This window comes from Chelonoidis abingdonii, chromosome 3 (assembly GCF_003597395.2).
Source record: "Chelonoidis abingdonii isolate Lonesome George chromosome 3, CheloAbing_2.0, whole genome shotgun sequence".
NCBI lineage: Eukaryota > Metazoa > Chordata > Testudines > Testudinidae > Chelonoidis > Chelonoidis abingdonii.
In genome coordinates, this window is record NC_133771.1 from 158,341,612 (window position 1) to 158,362,505 (window position 20,894).

General features: G+C 43.4%; 1 protein-coding gene across 1 annotated transcript in view; it reads left to right on the top strand.

Moving 5' to 3' along the window:
- The first annotated feature begins 12,056 nt into the window (after positions 1 to 12,056).
- DAAM2 (dishevelled associated activator of morphogenesis 2) overlaps positions 12,057 to 20,894 on the top strand; it is a 260,805-nt gene continuing 251,967 nt past the window's right edge. The window contains exon 1 of the mRNA XM_032790193.2: positions 12,057 to 12,170. The gene's annotated coding sequence lies outside the window, so the exon portion shown is untranslated. The remainder of the gene's footprint in view (positions 12,171 to 20,894) is intronic.

Genomic DNA, 20,894 nt, shown 5'->3' on the forward strand with positions numbered 1-20,894 from the left:
CACCAACTCTTATTGACTTCAGCCTCTCTCAGGCCTTGGCTACACTGATGCTTTACAGCGCTGCAACTTTCTCGCTCAGAGGTGTGAAAAAACAGCCTCCTGAGCACAGCAAGTTACAGCGCTGTAAAGCACCAATGTAAACAGTTCCCCAGCACTGGGAGCACGGCTCCCAGTGTTGTAAGCTAATCCCCACGGGGAGGTGGAGTACCTGCAGCGTGACCACACTCACACTTCAAAGCGCTGCCGCGGGAGCGCTTTCACGGCAGCACTGTTCAGCTGCAAGTGTAGCCATACCCTCAGTGGATGCTCAGGATCTTACAGGAGCAGACCCTAAGACCCAAGGGGCCCACCATCAGGCTTAGGTTAATGAAATTGAAAAATAATAAATACAGTTTGTCAAAACATTTTCAAACCTGCATAAGGACCCAGTCAAGGTTAAGGTATAGATTTAGATATGTTCTTTTTCAAACCAGTTTGAATAAGTGCATACATATACCCATACTCAGGAATATGCCTCTTGCTCTTCCTGCTGCAGTCAGGTTTTAAACCTCTCTTGTTCCCTCTCTTTCAGTTCCTTAAGCAAGGATATATTGCACCAACTTCTGGCTAAAGAAAATTTGATCAGTGGGGCCAAATTCAGATCTGATGTAAACGGGTACCATTCTACTGAAGTCAATGGGCCTTACACCCACTTACTGATTCTGAATTTAACCCGTGAACTTTTACGCTTTTTCTCTTGGTGTCTCCAGGAAGGCTTGTAGCACATACTTGTGACTACCTGTGATACATTTTTCAGTAGTAGTCTCACCCTTTCTTCAGGACGCTATGAACACGAGCTCATTCTTGTCCCCCGAGAGGCTCAAGTCTTGCAGCTGTGCAGTCCCAGTACAAAGTGGTAATAACAGTTTAATGATATCATTAGCCTCCCTGGGAGTCCTATCACAACCTGCTGTGCAGTGACATTTTTTTCCCTTCTGTCTGCTAGGTAATAATCAGGGCTAGCCTTAAACATAAGAGAACTGACCCAGTGAAGTCCTGAGCATACTCAAAGATACTAGAAATCAATAGGAGTTGAAGGTGCTCAGAACATCTGTGGTTTGAGACTTAATGTACACTTTTAGATCTGTTATTCTTGTCTCTCCTCTCCAGGGGTCTGATGGTGCTGATCCCAGGTACTTGCTTCCCCCGGAGTCCAGAATCTAAACTTGTATTCTGCAAGTTCTTACCCTACTGCCAAAGCCTCAACCATTCATTTACCTTGTAGGCCTGGTTTTCATCCACCTGAAGAAACAAATATCCCAGAGTTCAAAGGCTTTAAAGTTGATCCTTAAATCATGTGACCAGATTATTGAGCAGATGGCAGATGAGGAGGTTAAAGATACACGATTAGGCCTCCGTGTTTGTCACGGAGGTTGCAGAAGTCATGGATTCCGTGTCTTCCTGTGATCTCCATGACTTCTGCAGCAGTCAGTGTGGCTGGCAGCCACACTGTCCGCTCCTGGAGCAGCTCTGCAGCCAGCCACACCAGCTGCTGCTCTGCCAGCCCCTGGCAGCTGGCCCCAGGGACCCCCTGATCAGCGGTCAATGTGCTGGCCCCGGGAACCACCCTGAGCAACGGTCCCAGGATGCCAGGAGCAGCTGCAGCTCAGCGGCTCCCAGCAGTAGTCCTAGGCATACAGAGCAGCAGCTGTCCCCCTGGAGCTCCCCGCTCCCTCATTGGCCAGGGCAGCCACTGGTCCCCCAGAGCTCACTGCCTCCGACAGCAGCTGGAGCAGCCGCTGGCCCCCTGGGGCTCCCCTTGGCAGCGGGCCCACTGGGGCTTCCCCCCTGCAGCTGGTGCTGTGGGTCTGTCATAAATAGATAGCTAAGGGTTAATGTTTCTTTCACCTGTAAAGGGTTAACAAAGGGAACCAAACACCTGACAAGAGGACCAATCAGGAAACCGGATTTTTCAAAGCTTAAGGGAGGGAATTTGGGGGTGTTTCTTGGTCTTGGGTCTTTGTCTGTTCTGTCTCTCCTCAAGCTATGAGAGGATCTATTTCCAGTCCTTCTAATCTTCTGTTTCCCAGTTGTAAGTACAAGGTAGCCAAAGTATAGTCTTTTAAATTGTTTGCTGTATTTGCATCTGTGTATTTGCTAATAAGTACTTAATTGTATTGTTTTTGGATAAGGCTGTTTATCCCTTTTCTATTGTTTATTCATTTTCTATAAGTTGAAAACTGTATCTTACCAATCTAGATTACAGAGAACTGTTATCTATTCCTTCTTCTTTTTTTTTAATAAAAGTTTTGCTTTTTAAGACCTGTTGATTTTTTTTTTTCTAGTTGACCACCAGGAAATTGGTGGGAGAAAGGAAAGACAGGGGGGAGGGGAAAAACTGTTCTCTGTGTTTAACTCTCTCTAGTGTCCCAGGGCGGGAAGAAGCTAAGGGGAAGAGAGAGAGAAATCTTTCTGTTTCCTTGTCTTTGGGTTTGTCTCTTTGTGAAAGAGGAGACATGCTTCTTGGTATTGTGATGTAAAGAGGTTGCATCAGTACTCTCAGGTTAGCCCAGAAGAGGAAATTCTGGGTAGGAGAAGAGGTGAGGGATGGTTTATTTCCCTTTGTTAGGAGACTCAGGGCATCTGAGTCTTGGGGTCCCACAGGGAAGTTTTGGAGGACCCAAGTGGTACCAGGCACTGAAATTCCTGGTTGGTGGCAGCCTATCAGATCTAAGCTGGTAATTAAGCTTAGAGGAGTTTATGCTAGTACCTCATATTTGAACTCTAAGGTTCAGATTGAGGAATTATACTATGACAGGGTCCCCCAAGGCTCCCCCCTGGCACCCTCCATAAGATTCAATCAAGGGTATTTATGGTATAAGTCATGGACAGGTTACAGACCGTGATATTTTGTTTCTTGACCATGACCTGTCATGGACAGGTTACAGACCGTGATATTTTGTTTCTTGACCATGACCTGTCCATGACTTTTACTTAAAATACCCATGATTAAATCGAAGCCTTATACGTGACAAATACATTTATGGGTATCACTTCTTCACGCGTGATATGTAATAGGAGTGTTGGGTTGGGAGCTAGGAGGCCCTAATATCATATCTCACTTCTTCTACTGACTAGTGTTTGTAAATGTTGTGACATGCACAGAGTTAATATTGATCAAGGTCTCATGCTCCTGTCATCATAGGCAGGCAAGTATAATTGCCCCACTTTGCAGATGGAGTAACTAAGATTTCACAAATTCAATGTTGGCAGACCTGGTAATTAAACCTAAATCTCTAATATGGCAGAGCCAAGTCTGATTCAGTTAGTTGTACTGCCTTTCAGAATGGATATGCCAAATATATGTGATTGGTTATGCTGACTATAAAACCACTAGACCACACTCTCCTGCACAGCCAGAAATAGAACCCAGAAATCCTGATTCCCAATGTTCTTATGTTATCTAGCAAATAGTTCGAAAACACATTGCCAAAGGGTATGTCACATCACTGTATAATGGCTGATTCACATAGAGCATAGCAGCCTCCTATTGCTAGCCATTGCTCCTTTTGTTCAAATGAGAAAAGGTAGTGTGGTGAATCTAGAGGTCCTGGGGCTGATGACCAATAAGTGGCATTTTTTGATTGCACATGATAGAATTTTGATAGTGGGTCTGTTTTCTTTTTTAAAAACCTATCAAATTACATACATGACACTATGGTAAAAGAACACTGAGGGTGCTAAGCCAAGTACTCAAGAGTATAGAAATGCCAGAATTAAAGTTGCCCACACAACTTTAAAGCTGCCCCCTTGCATTATGGCACAGTCTTAGATTGATCACATATCATTTTTTCTACAGAAGTCCTGCCTCATTTAGTGCACAGGATGAATATCAAATGTGGCAAAAGGCTGCAAGGAATGAAAGGGTGGATTTGTGATTAAAGCCTTGGCCTGACATCGAGAGTTGTGTTCTATTCTTGACTCTGCTTGAGCGTGCTACAGGCTTCCTACATGGTGCTGGATAAAACTGTATCATAATGAGGCTGACATAAGTTTGCATAGGCAGCTATAAATCTGAGATCTAATTTTTCAATTATTGATTTTTCAACCTTGATTTTTTAATGTGGGTTTTGTGTGTGTATAATATAACTAGTTATCAACAGATACTCCTTTCAGGTATGTTGATGCAGCTCCACTGACTATTGATATACTCGGACCCATGCCCACAGAGGAGGTTTTCTTAATAGTTGTATTAGACTGTTGTAGGAAGTGACTCAGGATAATAGCTAGTCTAATAAGCTGTGCTGGCTTCCTGGAGTCTTTTAGAAATAAATCCTTTGCAAGAAGAAAGTCAAGAGAAGAGACAAAAAAAACACTGTGCAGTTGAGAATAATTAAATCTGATATGGTCCAAAGGATTCAAATTCTCCATCCAATCCTAGCTCCTCTGATATTGTGTAGCATACAATGAACATAGTTAACTTGGAATGTCAATGATGGCACCTACATCTGCCTGGTTTTCCTGCATGATTTTTCTTAACCTGGTTCTCTGGCATGTGAACATCTTTGCTTTGAGAGTACTTAATTCAGTCTGTGTGCAATGGAAGCCAAGAGGTGGTGTCCCACAAAGCTCTCATAGGACCCTGGCCACTCTGAATTCACTCTTTAGTTTTCTACCGAAAAACACATGAAGCTCCGTTAACTCAAGGAATAATTGGATGAATTGGGATGTACTACAAAAATGCTGTTTAGTTCTGATATTATATGTGCAGGATAATTTTAATTTGTAGTGGGACACAGGGATCCAGATTTTCTGAGCCACTTGGTTTCCTTTGCACTGGTCAAGCGAGGCAAATGAATCAGAGCCCAGCTACAACTCTCTAGCAGGGACAGAGCTGACAGCTGGCTGCTACACCGCCTACCTGCCGTGTAGGGGGAATGACTGGAGTGTGCTGTACTCTGGCTCTCCTCAGGCTGCTTTTAAAAGCGGTTCTCAAACTAGGGGTCGGGACCCCAAAGTGGGTCATGACCCTGCTTTAATGGGGTCACCGGGGCCGGCGTTAGACTTGCTGGGGCCTGGGGCCTAAGCCAAAGTCCAAGCCCCACAGCCTGAGGGCTTCAGCCCTGGCAGCAGGGCTTAGGTTCCAGGCCCCCTGCCTGGGGCTGAAGCCACTGGGCTTTGACTTTGGCGTCCCCACCCAGGACAGTGGGGCTCAGGCTTTGGCTACACCACCTGGGACAGCAGGGCTTGAGCAGTCCCTCCCCCCAACTCCCCCAATGGGGTCATGTAGTAATTTTTGTTGTCAGAAGGGGGTCGTGGTGCAATGAAGTTTGAAAACCCCTGCCTTAAGTCAACCAGAGCTGGGAATGGTACAAAGCTGGCCTCACAGTCAGGGAGCTGTAGCCAGTTACCTGACATTGCCCCACCTCCTCCTGCTGAGTCCAGCTTTTGCTAGGTGTGGCAGAGACTGGGGCCTCACTTACACCAATGTTAATCAGAAATAACTCCATTCAAGTCAATGGGTCTCTCCACTACCTTTCACCTTTTGCTGACATTTACACCTGAGCAAAGTGTGTATAAAACTCTACCATTCCGATTCCTTTTGCACTCATTTTGCCCAGGTATAAATGGTAACACAAGGTGCAGGACAGTGGAGAATCAGACTTTGGCGGTTGAAGATGCGGAGGGAAGTCTTCTGTGCCTCTGGCTTGCAAAGCTAACAGCAAAGAACCTGGTGCATCGGAGGCTCTGTTTACCCTGGAGCTGGAGGTGTAATTTGTAGCTCAGGTAGACATAGCTGCACTAGTTCAACCAGAGAATGCGCTAAAAACAGAAGTGTAGCCACAGCAACATGAGCAGGGGACATGTTAACTGCCCTGAGTAAAATCCCATCTGAGAAACTAGACGTACTCAAGATGGCTAGCTCCTCCTGCTGCTCCTACCACCATGGGACACTTCTATTTTTAGCTCAATCAGAGCTAGCATAAGCTGGAATTTCCATCTTCCGGCTCCAGTATATACATTCGACCATGGCCAACACCTTGTGCTTCTGAGAATAAATGGAAAGCTCTGTGCAGGCTTTTGAGTGCCCAATGCTCACTACCATATGCCATAACTCTGTATTTCCTGACTTATGTGGATTTGAGTGAAACCTGGTAAGTTTCCAAACTGAATTATATACAGAAATAACATCCATAACTATGTCAGCTAGAGCAAGAAACCCAGCATCTCAAATCTCATGCTTCAGGGTGTAAACTGATCAACTGGTGTTGGGAGGAAATAATTCCTCCCCCTTTTCTCTATATAATATTCCATCCCACAACTGCCAGGTTCATTGTGTTCTCCATTTTCCTTGCTCTGAATCACCAGGTATTTAACCACTGCTGGAGGCAGCATACCAGACAAGGGAGGCCAATGATGCTCCACTATGGTAGCACCGATAATATTTGAAAGTAGGCTTTGTGGTTTAATTTCCTTTGTTTTTTTCCCCCCTTGTTCAGTAGCACCAAAAGGCTGACACAATAAAACCCTGCAGCCAATCATGTGTTTGCATATTGAGGCAGACTTTAAAATGCATACCACATGCCCCTCGTGGAATTGCTGTGGACTGTTTACATTCCCATTTGCACAACTTTATCTGCAAGGAAAATAAAAAGCGTTTTTACAGTCGTGATGCTGTTGAAGAGAGACTATACTTACTCCTTGGGAAGCTGTCAGGATGTCAATGCAGAGGTGAGCCTTGTTTTGAAACTTGCTGTGTAGGCCAAGTAGCCAATATTTCAATAGCAATATCTAGATATATGGTAGTTTTTTCTGTTTTAGTTTAAAAAAAAAAACCCTGCTGTACATTATGGTCTGAGAGTCTGCAAAATAAACTGCAGAAGGGATGACATCATGTGTGAGTATTCACCAGTGGTGAAATTCACCCCGTGCGGAGTGCCAGCTTGAGGCCTGTGCACCAGCCAACCCTCACTTAAGCTCTATTTTTGAGAGTATGAGTGATGCATCAGTGTTAGGGACTGAGACATGGGTGGTCTGGCCTAGTAGCCAGAGAAGGAAACAGAACTGAGGGTCAGAATCAGAGCCACGGATCAAGCCAGAGCCAGAATTAGGAATCTGAACCAAGGGTCAGAGGCAGGGAAGGCAGGAGTAGAGCTGGGTCCAAAGCAGGAACTAACATAACCTCAGGCACACACTTTCAACAGCCAGTAGCCTGCTGCTGGTGTTAAGAGCAGGTCTGCTGATTCCCTCAGCCAGTTGGGTGGTTGGGCCAATCATGCAGCTAAATTGGGCCCAGTTGCACTCATTAGACCAGGGGTCGGCAACCTTTCAGAAGTGGTGTGCCAAGTCTTCATTTATTCACTCTAATTTAAGGTTTTGCGTGCCAGTAATACATTTTAACATTTTTAGAAGGTCTCTTTCTAAAAGTCTATAATATATAACTAAACTATTGTTGTATGTAAAGTAAATAAGGTTTTTAAAATGTTTAAGAAGCTTTATTTAAAACTAAATTAAAATGCAGAGCCCCCCCCGGACCAGTGGCCAGAACCCGGGCAGTGTGAGTGCCACTGAAAATCAGCTCGCATGCCGCCTTCGGCACCCGTGCCATAAGTTGCCTACCCCTGCATTAGACTGTCTACAATGGTGTTAAGGTGAGCTTGCAGGTAAGCAAGCTAGCTGCGAGCACTTACTCCTGGCAGTGGCCCTTGTATTGGCCTTCTGCATAGGGATGAACTTCTCCTCACAAGCTCATGCACTCAGTACACCTCTGGGTAGGTTGTACTGTTATAATGTAAGTCTGTTTTAAAAAGGGAAAATTCCTGCTCCCTCCCCACCCCCCCGCCCCAGGCAGAGAGGATACCAGTTCCATTGTGTTAGGAACAAGACTATGGGAGGTCTCAAACAGGGTCTGTATCCTGTGGAATTGTACTCTGCAATGCATAAAGCAAAGGGGGTTGGGGCCTGTGGATCTGCAACAATGTAGATCAGCCAACTATTCTTCTCATGTTGTTCCTCCTGGCTCCCATGAGGGGGAGTGCAGCCAATTCAGGCACTGCTGCAGATGCTGTTGCCATAACACTTCAGCAATGGCAATAAAGTGGTACCACAGCCTGGAGGTGTGTGTCTGTCATGGGACACCTAGGTACCAATTCCACTTTATCATACTTGGCATAAGGAATGGGATTTGTCTGTTTGTTTACATCTTAAGTATTTTAAGAGACTCCTAGCTATTTATTTTAAATGTAAAGTTCAATCTACATTTTTTGGTACACTTTCCTGCTGAAAATAGAATTTATAACTATCATGGCCTTAAATAAAAGCACTTAATATAGAGTTTTATAAGGATGCAAATCCATCAAACATTCATGCGGTTTTCCATAGTGAATATGGGTCACCTTCTCAGCTTGATAGGACAGAAACAATTTCTGAGGTGCAATGGATGGCCAAGGGTCATAGTAATGGTCTGAAAGCTGGAATCTTTTATTTTTAGGACACCTGTTGAATCCAGCCTAGATTTATAGGATCTGATAGGCTTTACTTTCTAAGTTTGCAACCTATGTGAACTGAGAGTCATATCAGTCCAGTTCCGTATGAGTAGGTGCCTATGTAATAACTAGCAAACTCAACAAAGATAGACTGGGGATAGACTGGATCCTGGAGACCAAACTTGTACTCCTAGAGGTGGTCCTTTCAGGATGGAGTTGAGGTGCATCAGTGGTGCAGTGTGTTGCAACTAGTGACACTGCCCTGGCCAATACTTTTCCTTTTCTCTGGATAAACAGAGGATTTTGATCTCTAGGTCTTTCCATTCAGCATCAAAATCACTTTTAAAAAAAGGAAATGATATTTGCAACAAGATCACGTACAAATGGTTGCACTCATTAATGTATCATTTTCTTCTGATTTTCAAGATTTCCATCTTTCCCCCTGCTCCTGACTGGACCTTAGTGAGGTCTTAGAAATTAATCTGAGGGACAGCATGAGTCACTGTACACAGCTCTCTCATTTCCAGCACACAACAGCAGCTTTCATTTGGTTTTTAACATGGTGAATTGGTTCAGGGCAGGCCATTGGAAAGCAAGACTCCTCATAGGGATGTGCTTGTGAGAGCTGTCAGAGAATCCTTGAAATATGCAGTAAAACCCATAGTTCCCTGCAGAGAGGCTGTGCTGCAGGCTTCAGAGGCCCTGTCTGATTCCCAGGAGGCAGCAAGTGAGCTCCAGGCTTAGCTCTTCTGCAGATGCACAAGCTGGAGTAAGGCAGCAGGGCTGGGGACTGAAGAGCCAAACTGATACTTAGAATAAACCTAGAGAACCCTACAAAACTGACATTCTGGGGGTCAGAGGGAGAGAGGCTGCTGAGGAAGTTCCAGTTGTTAGAGAGCTGGATTGTGTAGTGTAAACTGAGCTCTTTCTATTCATATGAAAACCTTTTTGGTTCTTTAGTCCAGTGGTTCTCAACCAAGGGTACACGTACCCCTGGGGGTATACAGATGTCTTCCAGGGGTACATCAACTCATCTAGATATTTGCCTAGTTCTACAACAGGCTACGTAAAAGGCACTAGCAAAGTCAGTACAAACTACAATTTCATACACACAGTGATGTGTTTATGCTGCTCTATATACTTTACCATGAAATGCAAGTACAATATTTATATTCCAATTTAAATTTATTTTATAATTATATGGTAACAATGAGAAAGTAGGCGTTTTTTCAGTAATAGAGTGCTGTGACACGTTTGTAATTTTATGTCTAATTTTGTAAGCAGATAGTTTTTAAGTGAGGTGAAACATGGGGGTATGCAAGTTAAATCAGACTCCTGAAAGGGGTACAGTAGTCTGGAAAGATTGAGAGCCACTGCTTTAGCCCTAAACAGGAAAGTGTTGGGGAGACAAGCTGTCTGGCCAAAAGTATTTTCTTTTTGCTGGACCTGCAGGATTCACAGAATCTCACTGAAACAGGTGGTAGAAGTCCCTTTCTGAGTGCCCAGCACTCGTCTTCTGCATTTTCTCTCAAGGCCTGTGGTTGTGAGAGTAACATTTCAGTGTATTAGGCTAATTCACATTATGAAATTATCAGGAAGGGCTTGATCCAAAATACACTGATGTTAATTGATACTTACTGGCTTTGGTTCGGGCCCAACATTTAATAGTGGTGGCAGAGCAGAGAGATAATAAGGGATTATGAAATTTACCCGCACAAAGGACCAGTCTGTAAATTTGCACCTTCAGCAATTTACACTGGCATAAACCTAGCTTCGTGCCTGCAAACAGCACTTGCACATCCAAAACTAGTAGTAAGACATCAACCTCTTGGCTTTGCCTGAGCAAGTGCTGTTTACACATGAAGATTTGCAGGGATGTGTATACAAATAACTGTGCATGGAAAAGTAACAGGCACTAATTTGTGAGCTGTTTGAACAATGTTCTATATAGACGTAAAGTACATTGGGATCCTTTGAGATGAAAAGCACTATAAGAAGTAAGAATGGTATTTACACCCCTTCTGATACAGCACCCTTACCTTTGATCTATTTAACCTCATCTACCTGGGCTGTTATACTGTGCCCATAACTATATCTGGGGCCTGAGGTAGATTAGTCTATAACTCATTGTAATATTTCTTTCTGAGTTAATAATCTCTGCATTGTTGCTTTCGAATTTACTGGCTCTACATTTATTTTAAGAAGTGAGCACCACTGCTTTTGTGGAATATCCTCTCTTCTCCCCGCCACTCCCCCTGGCACACTCATAACCACCTCCCTGCCTGTGAACACCGCAAGGACAGGTTTTGTCCTGGGATTCTGGTTTTGTTCTGGTCTGAAACGGGGAAGGAAAACCTGCTTCATGGTTGGTTGACGCAACATCCCACATGGAACTAGGAAGCACAGAGGGAGTTTGAAAATTTTGAATCTCTCAGTAGGTATGGGAGCTCACTTTCAATCTGGAGTCTTACACAGGCACACTTAGTGGGTTTGGACAAATTTGGGCCTCAGTTTCCTCATCTGTACAACAGGGCTAATGATACTTACTGACCTCACAGCACAGATCTGAGGATTAATTAGTTAATGTCTATATAGTGCTTTAAGGTTCTGGGGCCAAATTCATCCTTGGTGTAACTCCATTTACCTCAATAGGATTACATCGAGAGTAGATTTAGATCTTCAAGTCCAACTGTATATTAATACTTCTTCTTAAGAGCAGATTGGTTCTAATTCTTTTGCTTCTTTAAATAGCCTTGTAAGTATACACCCTGCACAGCAGGTAAACTGTGCCACACTGTGTGTGATATGTGAGCTGTGCTGAAGAAATACCAGGTCCCTGCTTCAAAAAGAGAGCTCTGCCTAGGTAAAATACAATACAGAGCAAACGGAGAGTGAGGGATTGCCACTTGCACTGGAATGTTCTGTGGGATGTGGGGTTTCAGCCATATTCTGAAGGAAGACAGAGAGTGAGCTGGGCATATGTTCATGAGGAGGCTTTTCCAGACATAAGGGGAAGACAGTTTGAAGGGGTTGTGGGAAAGGCAAAAGGAACAGTCTGGGAGAAACTTGGGAAGGACTGATTCATTCATCCCTAACTTAAATCCTGTCACAGGCGTGAAGCAACAGAGGGATAGTCCAGTGGCATATGGTGTGGTATGCGAAAGAAGCCCTCTTTGCCAAATGCAACAGGCCCATATAGCATCTGTGGATTGCACACTGCAATTGAGGCACCCTCAGAAAAACCACTATTGCAAATGGGGCCGTGTATGGAAGATTTTTGCCTCCTGGACCTGGATGTATTTACAGAAGGCAGAAAGGAGCAAGAGTTTTCTTTTGAAACAGTTGCCTTCATTGTCTGCCTCCTACTGTTCCACCCGCCCACCCCCCATATCTATACCCCTCCCAGACTCCCACCCTCCCCTTTGGGAGGTTTTCCATCTAAGTGTGAAAACTAAAATTCCAGAGAACTGCAATCCAAATGCTACTTAGAGAAACTTTAAACTATTCATGCCATAAATATCTCTTAGAGGCTGCCTGACGTCAGAGGCTTCGGAGAGGGAGGCTGGTCTGAAAGTGAAAACAGCAGCAGTTCCAAGCCGAGTACAGTACTGTGCAGAGAGCTAAAGGAGAAGGACAAGCACGGCTCCGTGTGGATTATAGGACTGCAGAAAGGGGGGAACTGCGCAGAGACATGGGGACTACAATGTAAGTGCAGCTGTTGCAGCACCTCTTCTAAATTTCTTTATGAAAAAAGCTCAGGCAAGCTCTGCTTCCCTTTCTTTTCTCAAACAATCTGGAGACAGTTTGAGAGCTCAGATGATTCAGGTTTGGCTGTTTGTTTCTCTCAAGTGTACACACGGGCTGACAGCGTTCACGCTGCATGTGTTCATGTGAGAGAGAGATTTTTGGAAAGCTACCAAATGAATTGGGGATTGAAATGTTCTGGTAGCAGGACAGTTAAACCCCAAATAAATCCCAGAAAAGATACAGCTTTCTTCAGATTTTCACATTGTGTAATTTATTTTTAACCCTTGCATTTCTAACACTCAGCAGTGAGAGATTCCTCTTTCAGTGTCAGAAGCAAAGCAGTTTCCTGGCTCCATGACAGTGGATGGAGAAGTTCTGTCCAATCCTGTTTGTCAGGCTTCTCAGGGGAGCAAATACTTAAATGCTTATTAGCTAACACTTTTGAAGTCCTGAATACTAAGCACCTCAGTGCTGTATAACCTTGGGTCTCTGCGGGAGTTTGGTAATTATACAGAAGGAAGGAACTGAGAACTCTCTAGTCAGAAAACTAACTGTGCCCTTTCCTGGGGCATCCCTGAGGAAGGCAGCTACTGCAGCAAGGGAAGACTCACTGTAGAAAGGAGAGGAAGCAGGTGTGTCCCAAGGGATAACAGTTTAAGGGATTGACCGCAGAGACCAGCATTCTGAATCCCAATGAAAACAGTTTTTTTCTACCTTTATAACCCAAAGGATTCTTAAGCAATTTGGGAAGCCCTCTCTATTAAAAAAAGGCATATTCACTATAGGACAAAGATTTTATGTACTTATTTTTAACAAAAATTGAAGAACATGCTGTACTCACTGTTGTTAGTGTAATTAAATTAGCCACTTCTGTATATACACAGATTCACTCACAAAATTCTCCATCTGCGGCATGAATAGCTGTTCTGAACAGACCTGGACGCTGCCAACTCCAGACTGAGTTGTTCAATGTGATCTCCTCTGCTTAGATTATGTCTTCTTTTTAACCAGACCCATGACGCTTTGAAGTGAATAAAGGGTTTTAGATTTCCTTGCCCGGACAGACAGGAGAGTTTGGTACATACATGTTTGGTGACACTGACCTCATTACAAGAGATTTGAAAAAGACAAACTCCTTTCCAGCTGAGAGGGAGTTTGATCAGTGCAGGTGTTGTAAGGAAAGGCAATGCTGTTTAATGACTTGGGATGAGTAGCAGAAGCGGTGTGAATTGTACCATGTCAGCGATGTCAGAAATTGGCTTCAACAAACAGGCAACCACAAAAAAGGCTTTTTCAAGTCAGTGCTAACTGGGCTGCTGTTTCTGTAATGCAATAAGTCTGCAAATACATTTCTTCTTTTGGGTGGGAGAGTGGGTGAGGGCGAGGATAGAATTGGATGAGGAGAAGCTGAAAAAAATGTCTTTTGGCTCTTTTAAGCTAAATCAGGTAGATCCAAGTTTCTGTATGTGGAATAGCTGCAGCAATCTCCCTCTGTGCTTGAGTGGGTGGTGTAATGCCTCCACCAGCTAATGAAATGGGGCCCTGTTTCAATGGACAGATGTTCAAGGGCTAATCCAACTGAGCTATGCCATGCCATGCAATACAAATTTGCCTGAGCTGAAGGAAATTAAATTGTATTGAAAAAACCCCCACAATTTTGTGTGTGCTGAGGGCCAAATCCTGCTGTCATTTACCCTGGTGTAAATCTGGAGTTAAATCTAGTGACTTCTAATGAGCTCTGGGTTTATGCTGGCGTAGCACAGCAGCATTCAACCTTCCCTATTTATTTTTCATTGGGTTTTATTTCCAGTAACTAGGCAGCTGCTTTTCCAAGAAGCATTTCTTCACAACAGCCTAATTGCACTGGCTGACTGGCAACATGAAGAAAAACCCTTTAAAAAGGGTTTTACAAGTTGTTAGGAGCTGAAAATGTTTTCTCCAGTAAACACTGACACAGTTAATGAGGGTAACAATGACTAGACAGACAATTTCAGGTGGCTCAGCAGTGACTCAGGCTGGCACTGAAGCACTTCTGTACCATACTGGGCTGCTGGAGCTGGAGCTGGCAGGGGATGGAGGAGAGAACTTCACATCCAGGAACTAGTCAGGGATAGTTGATCATGTCTCTTTTCTTTCCATACACCCCTGCCTGAGCAGCTGGCCTGCGAGCAACTCTCCCTGTAGAGGTTTGAAAGCTTGGAAGAGGCTAGAGGGAAAAGAGATCGTCCATAATGGTCCCCAGGGAGGCAGTGCTACATGCACAGCTGCTGGGGGGAAATGGGAAGGGGAGCCGCTAACATTATAGGAGACAAGTATGGTGCCTCAAAATGAGTGGGTAAGCTGTATATAAATGTGATCCCCAATATGGATCAGATTACTTCAACAGAGAGAGCCTGCACTTGGTTGCTTCATTGACAGACACTAACCCCAAAATGGAGAGAGAATTTTGGAAGGCAGGAGAAAGCAAATGCTGTACTAAAAGGACAGTGTTGGTTTCTTTGTTGGGTTCTGGCTTCAGGGTGCAGCAGGACAATTTCTTGATAAAATCTTCATGCAATCATTGTATGACCCTGAAGTTTTAAAATATCTTCATTGTGTGCCATAAATCCAACCACGTGATCTTACAAAGCTGAGTAAGCAGTTTAACCTTTTGACATCTTGTTTCTCTGTAATGTTTTGCTTGCTGGTGCTATACCTGCAGTTTACCTTAGCTGAGTTTTCTGTATCTCTGGGATATGATCCTGCTTTCATTGAAATCAGTGGAAAATCTTTCCAGCAAGACTGGACTTGTAGTCAAGGAACACTGACTGTAAACTTTCGAATCCACTCTTTTTCTTCAGGCAGAGAGTGAGATCCTGCTGGAGTTTAGCGGTCTCATGTAGTCATCCTCCAGATGGAGCATTTCTGTTTCTGTTCCTTCTCCCACAGCCACTGGAAGATTCCCAGGGGCTTTTGTGGAATCGTAAGGCTATATCAGGCCATTTTAGCGCAGCCACATGTCCTAATTGTTGAGAAACGGGAGGACCCCATTTCCTGACACTAAGGGTGAAGATGTGTGGGAGATTTGGCTTTCAGCTCTTTACTTAGTGTGAATGTTCAAACTCAGGCCAGTCCTATGGAGATCTGACCCACCAAGGCAAAAGCAGCATGTTCCTAAACCAAACAAAAACTGACTGCTCTGTTTTTAATCAAATGAAACAATTCATATGTTTGTTTTCATGTTTTTTATCCAACTACAAATGGACAATGGTATCTCTTCAGGCTTTTTCCTCTCTCTACTCTCTTTCCCCAAAATGTGGCTCCTTTGATGTGCTGCCATTCCAGTAGGTTGGCGTGATAGAATTCATTGTAATAACATGTATCAGACCTGATTCTTTTTTCATATACATCAGTTTTATACCAGTGTAACTCTATTGACTTCAACAGAATCACTCCTGATTTATAATGGTGTAAGTGATATCAGGATCAGGGTCGTTAACCTCTAAGTGCTGTACAGACATTAACTGTGTCTCACAATGCCCCTGAAAGCTCAGTAGGTTAATATGATTGGGCCAGAACATTAGCTGGTGTAAATTGTCATAGCGGCAATTGAGTTCCAATTTACACCAGCTGAGGATCTGGCCCATTGTCTCCAGTTGAAAAAATGGGTGAACTGAGGCACAGACCTGCTCACCTTTACACTAGTGAAAATCTTTAGTAACTCCAGAGACTTCAATGAACTTACTTCACATTTCTATTATAAAGTTCAAATAGCAGCAGAATTTGGCCCAGAGAAATTGAGGACCAAGTTATGGGTTCTCTATTTTTGGGCCCCAGTTTAAGACACTTAGGCACACAGACTGTGACACCAAAAATTACAAGCTACTTTTGTACATGCTGCCTTAAGTGACAATGCCAAACCTACAAAGTGAGTTTGATTCTTCTTACACCAGTTTTAGACTGGTATAACCCCACTGAAGTCAATGGAGTTACTCCTAATTTACAGCAATGTAAGTAATAGAAGAATTGGGTCCAGTGAGTCAGTATCCAAGCTTAGAGAAATCCCAAGAGCTTTTGGGTGTCAGTCCTCCTCTCTCATTGATCTCTTGAATGGTCATGTAATAGCTTCTCACAATGGTTTTTCCGGCAGAATTTGTAACTCTCATGTAGTGTTTGTTTTGTGGTCCATGTTAGAGTCCCACTAATATGCAAAATGTCTGTCACCTTGGTATCTAATCACTGAGGTCCTGGCATGTGTGGTGATCTCTGCTGTGTCAGATATTGCCTTCTCACCTCATGAGTTTTGGAGTGTTGGAGGGAAGTTGGGCAGTGCATCTGACCCAGAGAAATCCAGAAGTCTGTGGGATTTGAATAGAGAAGCTACTTAGAGCCTTACAGAGAGAAAGCAAGACTTGAGGCTCTTTTGGTGAGTTGCAGTCAAAGGTAGGGGTTTCCCTGGAGTCACAGAAAGGGGAACGGAGAGACTTGTTTAAGGTAGGAAGAGGGAATCAGGTCTGGGGTCAGAGGACCTTATGGACACTGGAGCTGAGGCTCAGGCAAGGAACAGCAGCTACGACTTGACTGGAAGGAGTAGAGAGGGAGAAAGAGAGGTAACCTCAAGAGGCTGGGAAGAGCTTTAGATAAATTTTCTATGGTCCATCATACATTGCCACCAAAAGGGAATGAACTCCTTCCCTAAATAGCAAAAGCTTGCTTACTTTCTGGATTTGCTGGCCTCAAAGCAATAATCTCTAAAGTTGACATTTCTTGTCACAAGCTTTGAAATGCACATTTGTTTTTGTTCAAGAAGAATTTTTCTCTTAACTGAGTCCCAAGATGACTCAAACGCTGGCGACGCATGTTCCTACCCAGTTCAGCTTTTATTTGAACTTAGTGTCAAGCTGAGCTTTGAGCCCCAGAAGCTTCTGTCAATTCTCTGTCCTTGGTGGATTTTTTAAAAAGTTGACTGTAAACAAAGGAGCATTTTTAGTGTGTGTTTCTGTTGATTCATGACAGCTAACAAACCTAGATCTTTTTTGTTTTTTGTTTGAAGGGAGAGAAAAAAGCTTTTAGCTGTTTGTTTGACTGAATGTATGAGCTATGAAGTCCTGACAGGTTAAAATTTACACAGAAACTTGTTGGAAAATGTCCAGCCTCTTTGAGTCAAGCTACACTGATACCATTTAATTTTTAAGACCTGGACTGAAGATGTGTTTCCAGGAAACCTGGAAGAAAAGACCTAGTTTTGGCAAATACAGCAAAACAAGTTGGTTGTTCATCATCAATACATCAGTGTCCCAGAAATGAACCATTAGAGTAGACAAAGAAATGCTAGAAGAAATAAGTCATTTTCACTATCTAGGAATTGAGATGTGCAATATTGGTGGCACCATACTAGATGTCAGGCAGCAAATATCAAAAACAGCAAACTACTTTTCATAAACTTGTCAAGATTAGAAAAATGAGCATGATGGGCACTGACACAAAAATAATTTTTTTTAACACTGGCATCATATCTGTTCTCCTGTATGAAGCAGAGTCACAAAGTCTAGAACATAAGTTGATAAGCAGATCAACTCACTCCAAAATAAATGCCTGCAGAAGATCTTCGAAGTCCATTGGAAAGGGTTTCTTGCAACATTAGAAATTCTAAGTAGAACAAACCAATCTAAAGCATCAAATATGGGAAGAAGATGATGATTTATTTAGGACACAGTTTAGGGATGCCACCAACACAACGTCCACAGTGAGTGATAATTTGGACACCACCTGGAAAGAGAAAAAGAGGGCAACCAAGAGAAACATTATGCAGAATGGGAAAGATGCCAAACCTATCAATATGACACTCAGAACCCGGAGCAGACCAACTTGATTGAAATAAATGGCAGAAACTTATGGCTGCCCTGTACACCTGAGGTTGAGGGAGGATAAAGAAAGAAGATATAGTTTAGAGAACTATATTTTTCAAGTTACTTTAAGTAGGGAGTAGCGAGGTGTGTTTTGGTTGCCAAAGTTATGAACAACTGAAATAGGAGATTATAATGGAGATTTCCTGGCAGTACTGTTCTTAGCCTAACAGCTGGTAGATACACATTATGACTAAATATGGCATAGATCCACCAAAATCACACTGTCCCCCCAAGAAAACAAATCACCTCACCTATCTAGCTCCCCTTCACTGGGATTCCATGTTCCTCACTTTCAACGCATGTTACCTTCCATTCCTTTTCCCCTGCTGATTTTTGATCTTTCCTATCTGCTCCCCCATGCTCCTTAGATAGATTCTTGTCTACACTAGGAAACTGGTCCATTGTTGACAATGATCGTCAATAATGGATCTGCCCCAATTGGCTGAAATTGGTTTATTTGCTAGAGTAAACAGGACAAAACAATTGTTGACACCTCCGTAGAGAGGGTGATTTAAGATTTAGTTCCCCCAATGAACATTCTCAGCAACAGAGCAGTATGTTAGTGCAAATGGGGTCTTGATTTCTCACTGACTCACTGCTGGCCGTGTTGTCTGAATGCCTAGGATGTGAGTCCCCTGCTTTAATCCACCTCAGCAGAATCCTGACCCCCTCCATGCAGGAGGCTCCTTTGTTGTCTGCACATTAGATTAAAGAAAGCAACATCTTAACCAAACATAAGAAGACTTTAGTCCTTTGCTACTTTCAAAGCCACGTATACAGCGGGAACCAATTAAACTGTGATGCCAGCAGCTGAATGCATAGTGAGACAGTCAGTTGTGGTTCTTGCCTATTTTCTGATCTGTCAGCCTCCTTTGACACTATTATACAGGGAGGAAGTTATAACAACATCAGGGCCCTGCCAATACAGACTATTCTCCAGCTGTGCCCTACTGAGATATGAACATGTCTTCATTGCTTCTTTCCATATTTTTACTGCCCTGCGGGTCAGATGTCCCGATGAGTGAATCCCTGTGGCTCTGGTGCAGAGGTCCTGAACTATGTTGCCGGTGACAGAAGTACAAAGCTTGACCTTAACCTTTCATCATCAGCAGGAGTCAGGCAGCTAGCCTATGTGAGTGTAGCAGAGTCTTTAGCACTCAGCATTGTTAAGCTTTGGGGAGAAGAGCAGATACACTTTCTGAGTAAGTGATATATTTCTCAGGGAACCCATGAATAATTTTCCAACTGTGCCTGGGCCTATCTAGAATAGCTTTATGCATTTTTTGAGGGACACGTGTTGAGGTCTAAATGTCCAACTGCCCTGCATGACATATTTTTTTGCTTTAAATGGAGACAAAATTTTATAAGGAACAATTCACTTCACCATCTCCTGTATTTAATCACAAAGACGATGTTAATACTCGCACCCAATGGGCCATCTCCAGAGGCTCTTACTTTGATTTTACTCAGCCCTTATTCAGACCAAGCTTCTACTTGCCTGAGAAAGAACTAAATGAAAACATTATGAAATGTTATCGCTTCCACATAACATCCTTGCGCCTTTCATAAAATACACATGTGTAGAGTGTAGCACCTTGATCTCGGAGCTAAGTTTTCAATCATTGGGCTCCATTTTTGCAGGCACAAATGGCAGCACAATAATCTCTGCTATATTTCAGGTCCTTTAGCCTTGGATTTGTAAGAACAATCAAGGACTTAGACAACTAAATGACATTTGCTGCACCTGCGATTATTTTCATGTACAAAAATGGAGGCTCACACAAAGCTGGGCTGAAATATGGTCTCTAACGTCTGTCCAGAATGTTATGGAGCAGGGACATGGTAATCCATGATAATCCAGCTCCGTACAATGCACTGACTCAAAAAAGAGATGGTTAATCCATGCCTGTCAATTGCATGGGGTAAGACTGAAAATGTTGTATCCTTGCCTACTTCACGTGACAGCAAGGAAGTTAACTTGCCCCCACTCCGTGTGGCTAGCCCAAGGTACTGGTGTTACATAATCAAAGGGAAAGTACTCTAAGTAAACAGCAGAATGCATTGGACACAAAGTCCAAGTGATTAGAGAGCTCCCAGTAAGCCATGGTGACATGTGACCAAGGCAAATCAAAATAGAAACAGATTGTGAAAAATCCTGTGTATTTCCTTTTGTTTCTCTTTCTTTTCACTCTTGGATGTTGCCCTGAGCTTTGACCTAACTGGCCTATTGGGAAGTATGTCCCTAAACTCTGATAAAACAGCACCAGGAATAGTTGTTTCTGGGTACTTCAGTACCAGGGCTAACAGTGTTAGGAGGACTTCCAGATTCCTATGGTGCAATTGGCCAATAGAATTCAACTACTGACTGGCATATCAAAGGGCCTTGGGACTTTATTTTCCACTTGAATCAGTTAATGTACTTTTTTAGACAAAAAAATAAAAATTAACCTAAACCACAAACAAACTAGCATGGGTTTGGAAACTTAGAACCAGGTCCTGTGAGATGCTGTACCTCCTGAGGGAGGATGAGTGCTCTGAATTTCCACTGAAGTTGTGTTATCCTGAATCTTGACTTCATTTCTGCTGAATGATCACTGCAAAATCTACATGCCATCAACTGCCAATGTCCTTTAGTTAATAATGGACTCTTCCATGAGGATTGGGTTCAGTGCTCCCAAGAACATAAGAACATAAAAACGGCCGTACCGGGTCAGACCAATGGTCCATCTAGCCCAGTATCTGTCTACCGACAGTGGCCAATGCCAGGTGCTCCAGAGAGAGTGAACCTAACAGG